Source organism: Bubalus kerabau, chromosome 1 (assembly GCF_029407905.1).
Source record: "Bubalus kerabau isolate K-KA32 ecotype Philippines breed swamp buffalo chromosome 1, PCC_UOA_SB_1v2, whole genome shotgun sequence".
In the NCBI taxonomy this organism is placed as follows: domain Eukaryota; kingdom Metazoa; phylum Chordata; class Mammalia; order Artiodactyla; family Bovidae; genus Bubalus; species Bubalus kerabau.
Genome location: NC_073624.1, coordinates 207,295,355 through 207,304,819, shown reverse-complemented (window position 1 = coordinate 207,304,819; position 9,465 = coordinate 207,295,355). Strand labels below are relative to the sequence as shown.

The window sequence follows — 9,465 nt, the reverse complement described above, 5'->3', positions numbered from 1 at the left end:
TTCCCTGGTGGTTCAGTGGTTAAGACTTTGCACTCCTAATGCAGGGGGCTCAGGTTCAATTCCTGGTCAGGGAACTAGATCCCACATGCTGCAACTAAAGAACCACCATGCTGCAATGAATATCTAATATCCCACATGCCACAACTAAGACCTGGTACAGCCAAACAAATAAATTATTTAAAAAAAAGACAAGGAATCTCTAGTAGAGTGTTTTTTATTCTAGTGAAGGAGAGTGTAATAAGTCAATAGGTAGAGAAAATAAAACAGGAATATATATTGAGTGAATGATAGGAGAGGAACATTAGTTAGGGTGGTAAGAGAAAGCCTCTGAAGAAATGACAGTTGGCTTAAGACCTGACTGAGGAGAATGGAATGGCTGTGCAAAGAGCTGAGGAAGCATGATCCAGGCAGAGGAAAGAGTAGGTACAAAGGCCCTGAGGCAGGAGTAAGCTCACTGTTTAGGAGGACAAGAATATGGACAGTATGATTGTAGTCCAGTGAACAAGGGCGACAGTGATATCAAAGGAGGAGGAGGAGGAAGTAGAGAAGAGATTTTTGTTGCCTGAGATCACACAACTCATCAGTTACTCATTTAGATCTGTGAATTTTGAATTCTAGCTCTGTGTCAGGTCTCATGCTAGGCTCTGGAGCTTCCAGTGCAAGAAATGACTGATGTTTGTGCAGTGCTTTATAGTTTATGAAGCACCTTTAACATTAAAATAAAATGACTTTATTTACAGTTGACTTATACACAAAATCTTGGGTTCTGAATCTGAGATGCTTCCAAGGTCTCTTGATCAAATGGGGCAGCAGCCATCAGGGAAGCCCCCACAGGGGCCAATCCAAGTTATCTTACTCAAGACCATCACATCAAACAGGGAAGGCCTGCAGTGGCAGAGGTAGAGGGTCTGAGATTCAGTCTCCCTCTGGACTAAATCTCCCCACACTGTGAGATCACCACAGGCAGCTTGGTCTTATTGTTGGGGCCTGTGGGAACATTCTCAATCTTTCTCATCACCAAAAGTCCATCAGTGATTTTTCCAAACACATGAGCTTCCCGTCTAGCCAATCATACTCAGAGCAGGTGATGAAAAACTGGCAGCCATTTGTACTGGGACCGCTGTTTGTCATGGAAAGCAGGCCTGGAGCTGAGTGTCTAAGCTTAAAATTTTCATCTGCGAATGGCCCCCAGTAGATACTGGTGACTCAAGTACCATCTCCATTAACAAAATCTCCACCCTGAATCATGAAATCTTTTATGACCCTGTGGAAACTGCTCCCTTTGTAGCCTATTGGAACCCCATCTTTTCTGAATTCTGTGCAGAACTGCCTAAAATTCTCGGCAGTCTTAGGCACAATGTCTGCAAAGAGCTCAGTCTTCATGTGGCCAACTTCCTGGCCGCCAATGCTGTTCATCAAAGAATACCATGGGATTGACAGGGTTTGAATTTGCCACTCACCCAGAAGCAGATGAAGCACCTTTAACATTTAATCGTCAGGGTGGTTCTCTTATGATAGATTCTTATTTGTCAATAAAGGCAGAGAGGTAAAGGTTTTATCAGGGTCACACAGCTGATTAGTGACAGAGCCTAGTCACTCTTGTACTTGAACATACCAGTCCTCAAACTGCAAATCCATGGCTTTTTGCCAATACCAGATGACCTAAAAACCAATGACTATATGTTACTTATTTATCTTAAAGAGGATTTCTAGATACTTATATTTGCATTTTGCTGCTTGCTAAGTTGCTTTAGTCATGTCTGACTCTGCAACCCTGTGGACTGTAGCCCACCAGGCTCCTCTGTCCATGGGATTTTCCAGGCAAGAATACTAGAGTGGTTTGCCATCTCCATCTCCAGGGGATCTGAATTATTCAGTTAGAAATACCGAGGGATAGAGAGCATCTCTGTTTAAGTCCCAGAACTCAAGCATATGTAATTTAAAAAACACAATGGAACAAATCTTGAGAATGGGATAGTTAAGATGCTTTAGGTTTTTGAAAAACAATCCCCAGTTCCTCACTGTCAATCCAATTAGATACTCAAAATAATTTCCAATTTATTCTCCAATGAATGCTGTCATGATTTGTCTTCTGTGTCGTTACTGATGCAGAGTCCTGAGCCACAGCACTGAGTATCTAAACAGCCATGTTACCAGTTTTCTGCTTTGTCTCTGTGTAAATGCCTCTAATATTGGTCTAGGCCTGGACTCCTTATTGCGACCCAGCAGTCTAGGTAATGCCTTGTGTTTGTGGGGCTGGCTTTTTTATTTCTTCCCTGTGGAAAATGAGAACCACTTCTCTGCATATCCTACGGTGTACTGTTGCTATGGGAGAAGAACAGTCGCAAGGAAATGGCTTTGCCAAGGGATAGAAACTGACCACAGTTCAGCAAATCAGTTGGATAAACACTGATTGTGTGCATTCTTGGGCATGTAAACCCACACTACAGAGGTTTTTAGTAAAATATGGTTCCTGCTCTCAGGGAGATTAGACTCTGGAGATGAAAGTATCTACTATATACATAATATCTGAGAGTATATGTTAACTGCTATAATGGAAGTGACAGATGTTTTGATTGTGCCCAGTACTTAATTTATAGAGGTGACTGAGTTATGACACAGGAGTTCAATGCCACTGAAAGTTTTATTAAGCAGAGTTCTTAAGAGGCACATGCAGGGACCTAAGCCCGAAAGTTGGCCAGGAGGCAGAAGGTGTGTGGAGAAAGTTTTGCCCAGAGACTTTATTACGGTTTCCACAAGAAGGAATGGGTGAGGCAAGGAAAGAGATCGAGTTGGCTACTTTTGAATAATTTCTTTTTCTTTTTTTTAAAAAGAATTTTGTTATTTTTAAATATTTATTTATTTTTATTTTTGGCTGTGCTGGGTCTTAATTGTGTGTGGGCTTCCTCTAGCTGTGGTGATCGGGGCTACTCTTTACTGTGGTGTGTGGGCTTCTCATAGTGGTGGCTTCTCTTGTGGCAGAGCACGGGCTCTTAGGGCACACAAGCTTCAGTGGTTATGGTGCATGAGCTCAGTAGCTGTAGCACACGGGCTTAGTTGCCCTGTGGCACGTGTGATCCTCTCCCACCAGGGATTGAACCCATGTCTCCTGCATTGGCAGGTGGATTCTTAACCACTGGACCATCAGGAAAGTCCCAGTTTGAATAATCTCAACAGGGCTCTGGGTCATACGGGTGATCCCTAGTTTTCTGGTACCTGGCCTGGGTGATTTAGGGCAGTGAGAATATTGGTTTGGTGCATGAGAGTCCATAAAGGAGGTGGTTAGGCATACTGGTTTGGATTGGTTGGTTTGCACAAAAAAGTGTGATTGAAGGCAAGTTGTTTTCTGTCTCTATAAATTAGCGAACCCTGAGAGGGACAGTTCCATCCTGGTCTACAAGGCCCAAGACGTCAAAGCATCAATAAAATAAAACAGAAAACAAACAAACAAACAAACATGTCTAGTGTGGATAGGGTGGAACAATGAAGCCACAGTTGTGGGGATCATAATGGTTTCTGGGTTACCCTGTATGAGGCAGACACATCTCTAGCTGCTGCTAGAAGTGGCCATAGATTAGTTTTTTTTTTTTTTTTTTAAACAGGATATGAACAAGTGTTATCTCAAACCTGAAAAATTAATCTAAAAAACAGCGTGGGTGTTCCTGAGGGAAATGGTGGAAAAACCACCCTCTGGGAATGATCTTTGCTACAATCCTAATCTATTTCTCAGGCTGGGTCATTTTTATTAGTGTCTTCAGGGAAGCAGTGTCTTCAGGGAAGCAGTGTCTTCAGCAGATGCCAAATTTTAATTCAGTGGCTTTCAAAGGACAGATTGAGGGTATAGTGGAGTTTGCTGATCCTAGATTGGGATTTCCGGAGGATTTTGAGAGGAGGAAGATTAGGAAGATTAGGTTTCAGGTAGAGCTGTTCAACTTTTTCAGTGTAATAGCCCACTTAGAAAATGAGCATGTCTGTATGGCAAGTTAGAGTAAACAGATAAGACTGCTTCTTCTCATCACCCTCATGGCAGTCTAGGGATTCTAACCATTTTAAGCTCTACCAAGTCACCCTTGGGGAAGAAGAGGTGGATAGTCAGAGCCATATGAGGGGCAGTGGATGGTCATGATGGTTTGGACCTAGATGATATCTGAGGCAAGTGGCTGGGTATTAACCTCAATAATCTCTGAGGAAAACAACAAACAAACAGGCAGTCATTTAAAGCTGTGAGATTCTCAGCTTGACATCAACTGCTCCATTCTGCTCCCATGACTTATGTGACCTTAAGTAAATTGTTTCACATTTGTAAATCAGCTTCTTCATCTGTAAATGAAAAAATGATAATCATTTTAAATGGTGGTGGTTGTGAAGATTAACGTAAATAATCTCCAACTAACCCTGCTCATTGCCTGGCATATAATACATGGCAGTTGTTACCGGTTTATTCCAAGACCCACATTTTCCTGTAATTTAACAAATTGATACTACACTCTAGTCTCCATCTCGGTAAGACTATATCACTTCAATCCTGCTTTTCTAGAGCCGGTTTTAGATCCTATAATTCTGAGAACCAGTTTCAGCTAATAGTCTGTACATTTGATTGTGAGTCAGAGTGATATAGTCTAGTTAATGTATCTAATGAAATCTAGAAGGGCTTAAAATGATCAATGAAGTTCTGTCATCTCTACCAAAGGATTTCCAAGAAATCAGTATGGATCTTGAACTGGCATAGTAGTTTTAGTCACATCAAATAAGCAGGCTTTATTTAGAGCCTACTACATTATGTGCCAGTGTCTTAGTCCATCTGGGCTGTTATAACAAACTATGATAGATTGAGCAGCTTAAATGACAAACATTTATTTCTTATAGTTCTGGAGGCTGGAATGTCCAAGACTGAAGTGCTCGCAGAGCTGGTGTCAGGTGGGGGCCTTCTTCCTGGTTCATAGATAGTCTGTCCTCACATGGCAGACAGGGTGAGAGAGCTCTCTAGGATCTCTTTTATAAGGGCACTAATCCCATTAATAAGGGTACCATCCTCATCACCTATTCACCTCCCAAAGGGCCCACCTCCAAGTACCATAACAGAGATATTAGGATTTCAACATCATAATTTTGTCTGTCTCAGACAGGGATTGTACTATACCCCCTCACTGACAAAACTTTTGACTCCCCATTGCTTTCAGGACAGAGTTAAAATGTCCCACTGTGGTGTAAGAGGTCCATTATAGTCTGACTCTTTCCCTCTCCACTTCCTTATTCTGGTATTTTCCCAAGCACCTTGTTCATTTCAGTCACTCAGTTGTATCCAATTCTTTGTGAACCCATGGACTGCAGCATTTCAGGCCTCCCTGTCCATCACCAACACCTGGAGCATACTCAAACTCATGTCCATTAAGTTGGTGATGCCATCCAACCGTCTCATCCTCTGTCATCCCCTTCTCTTCATGCCTTCACTCTTTTCCAGCATCAGAGAGGGTCTTTTCCAATGAGTCAGTTCTTTGCATCAGGTACCCTAAGTATTGGAGCTTCAGCCTCAGCATCAGTCCTTCCAATGTATATTCAGGACTGATTTCCTTTAGGGTGGACTGGTTGGATCTCCTTGCAGTCCAAGAGACTCTCAAGAGTCTTCTCCAACACGACAGTTTAAAAGCATCAATTCTTTGGTGCTCAGCTTTCTTTATAGTCCAACTTTCACATCCATATATGACTATTGGAAAAACCATAGCTTTGACTAGACAGATCTTTGTTGGCAAAGTAATGTCTCTGCTTTTTAATATTCTGTCTAGGTTGGTTATAGCTTTTCTTCCAAGGAGCAAGTGTCTTTTAATTTCATGGCTGTGGTCACCATCTGCAGTGATTTTGGAGCCCCCCAAAATAAAATCTGTAACTGTTTCCTCATATATTTGCCATGAAGTGATGGGACCAGATGTCATGATCTTAGTTTTCTGACTGTTGAGGTTCTTTTTTTTTTTTGAAAAACTGATTGACATTTAAAAAAAAAATTTGCAATCATCTAAGTCGCTCAGTCGTGTCCGACTCTTTTTGACCCCATGGACTGTAACCTACCAGGCCCCTCCCATGGGATTTTCCAGGCAAGAGTACTGGAGTGGGTTGCCATTTCCTTCTCCAGGGGATCTTTCCAACCCAGGGATCGAACCCAGGTCTCCCGGGTTGCAGGCAGACGCTTTTACCATCTGAGCTACCAGGGAAGTCTACAATCATCTCCATGGAGTATATAAAATTTTGCCTTTTGCTTTTCTTACTTATATTCAATTCACATTTTCAGTAAGCTGGTCAGAAAGGACCTAATGTCTTATTCTGGCATGAATTACAGTAGAACCCCCTACTTGTGTATGTCTGTATTCAAACATTAATAGGTCTGAATCAAAAAATGCACAAATATGAGTCCCATCATGCCTTCAGATCTGTATCCAATCTCCTGTGAATCTGTATGACCGCAATGTATGTACATCATCAATGATTTGTAGATCTGTAACTATATGCTTGTATGTCTGTATATGTGAAGGAGCTTTTCAGGTGGCTCTGACTGTTGAGTTTTAAGCCAACTTTTTCACTCTCCTCTTTCACTTTCATCAAGAAACTCTTTAGTTCTTCGCTTTCTGCCATAAAGGTGGTGTCACCTGCTTATCTGAGGTTATTGATATTTCTCCTGGCAATCTTGATTCCAGCTTGTGCTTCATTCAACCCAGTGTTTCTGATGATGTACTCTGCATAGAAGTTAAGTAAGCAGGATGACAATATACAGCCTTGATGTACTCCTTTCCCGATTTGGAACGAGTCTGTTGTTCCATGTCCAGTTCTAACTGTTGCTTCCTGACATGCATACACATTTCTCAAGAGGCAGAGCAGATGGTCTGGTGTTCCCATCTCTTTCAGAATTTTCCACAGTGTGTTGTGATCCACACAGTCAAAAGCTTTGGCAAAATAAATTAAGCGGAAATAGATGTTTTTCTGGAACTCTTTTGCTTTTTCGATGATCCAGTGGATGTTGGCAATTTGATCTCTGGTTCCTCTGCCTTTTATAAAACCAACTTGAACATCTGGAGTTTCATGGTTTACATACTGTTGAAGCCTGGCTTGGAGAATTTTGAGGATTACTTTATTAGTGTGTGAGATGAGTGCAATTTGAGCTTTATTTGGCATTGCCTTTCTTTGGGATTGGAATGAAGGCTGACCTTTTCCAGTCCTGTGGCCATTGCTGAGTTTTCCAAATTTGCTGGCATATTGAGTGCAGCACTTTCACAGCATCATCTTTCAGGATATGAAATAGCTCAACTGGAATTCCATCACCTCCACCAGCTTTGTTCGTAGTGATGCTTCCTGAGGAGGACCACTTGACTTTGCATTCCAGAATGTCTGACTCTAGGTGAGTGATCACACCATCATGATTATCTGGGTCATGAAGATCATGAATTCTTCTGTGTATTCTTGCCACCTCTTTTGTTAGGTCCACACCATTTCTGTCCTTTATCGAGCCCATCTTTGCATGAAATGTTCCCTTGGCATCTCTAATGTTCTTGAAGAAATCTCTAGTCTTTCCTATTCTATTGTTTTCCTCTATTTCTTTTCACTGATCACTGAGGAAGGCTTTCTTATGTCTCCTTGCTATTCTTTGGAACTCTGCATTCAAATGGGTATATCTTTCCTTTTCTCCTTTGCTTTTCACTTCTCTTTTTTCACAGCTATTTGTAAGGCCTCTTCAGACAGCCATTTGGCTTTTTTGCATTTCTTTTTCTTCAGCATGGTCTTGATCCTTGCCTCCTGTACAATGTCACGAACCTCCATACATAGTTCTTCAGGCACTCTGTCTATCAGATCTAATTCCTTGAATCTATTTGTCACTTCCACTGTATAATCGTAAGGGATTTGATTTAGGTCATGGACAGGGAGGCCTGGTGTGCTGTGATTCATGGGGTCGCAAAGAGTCGGACATGACTGAGTGACTGAACTGAACTGAACTGAATGGTCTAGTGGTTTTCCCTACTTTCTTCAGTTTAAGTCCAACCCTAACCCTAAGTACCTTGTGCTCCACCCAAATTGAAAGGACTTCCCCACTGTGGTTTGTTACCCAACTGGGGCATCTTTTCATACTTATTTACTTTTGCACATACTGTTCCTACTGGCTTTAATGCCCTTTCACTACATTACTTTATCCATTTGACATGTTTCTTGAAGTTTTACCTAAAATATCAGCCTCAGTATTACTGCTGCTGCTAAGTCACCTCAGTCGTGTCCGACTCTGTGTGATCCCATAGATGGAAGCCCACCAGGCTCCCCTGTCCCTGGGATTCTCAAGGCAAAAACACTGGAGTGGGTTGCCATTTCCCTATGCAGAAAAAAGTTAATGTAGCAAGCCTGAGACCGTTGTTCTCTGAAAGTCCTGCTTTCAAGGTTGGCCTTTGGCTAGCATCTGGGAATTTGGATTTTAGGAGGGTTTCTAACTACCCTAACATATAGCAATGGATCACTGAGCCTAAACTGTGCTAGCAATATGGTTTATGCTAAACACCTGCTTTCTTTTTGGGAGTCTGAAGTTTTCGTACATGCTTGGCAGAGTGCCTACACAACTAACCTCTGATAAAAACCATGGATGCCTAAGCTCAGGCAAGTTTCTCTGGTAGACAGCACCTCACAAGTGGGGTTATACTTTCATTCTGGAGGAACTGATTATGTCCTGTGTGAGTCTACTGGGAAGGGACTCTTGGATGTTTATGCTTGGTTTCCTTTGGACTTTTCCCCATGCCCCCTTTCCCTTTGCTGATTATTTTTGTCTTTTGGCTATAATATATCATAGCTATGAGTACAGTTATATACTGAGTCCTCTGAGGCCTTCTAGTGAATCACTGAACCTGGGGACTCCTGACACACCTACTAGATGAAATTCTTAATGTCTCCTCTCTTCCAGGAAGAAGTAAACAACTCATTTTCTGCATGCTCCTATAACACTTTCTACTGCCTTTTTCTTTATTTACAAATATTTTATCATATTTAATACATATAAAATACTACATATAAATTATAAAGAATGGAAATATAATGGACGCTCACGAAGTCACCATCCAATCTGAACTAGGATGTTATCTTGTCTCCCCACCTCCTCCTGTTATTTTGAATTTTGTATTTATAATTTCCTTGCTTTAAAAAAATTGCATATATGCTTAGAAAACATATTGTTCAATTTTGTTTGCATTTGAGCTTCATAGGCATGGTGTCATACTGTTTGTATTTTTTTCTGTGATGGTCCTTTTTCATTCAACATTAAATTTCTGATATCTATGTTGTTGCAAGCAACTATGTTTCATTCATAGTCACTGGGGGACAATATTTTATTGTGTGGATATACCATAATTGCTTTATCTGTTCTACTATTGATGGACATTTGAGATGTTTCCAGTTTTTGCTTTTCAGCAGAGCTACTACTAACATTCTTATAATTAATCCTTGGGG

General features: G+C 41.3%; 1 non-coding gene and 1 pseudogene across 1 annotated transcript; one reads left to right on the top strand and one right to left on the bottom strand.

Moving 5' to 3' along the window:
- Position 1: 1 nt before the first annotated feature.
- TRNAR-CCU (transfer RNA arginine (anticodon CCU)) lies at positions 2-74 on the top strand. The gene has a single exon. It is a non-coding gene; the product is annotated as a tRNA-Arg (tRNA).
- An 844-nt stretch (positions 75-918) lies between these two features.
- Positions 919-8,099, bottom strand: LOC129625886 (peptidyl-prolyl cis-trans isomerase H-like; annotated as a pseudogene).
- Between the last annotated feature and the right edge of the window lie 1,366 nt (positions 8,100-9,465).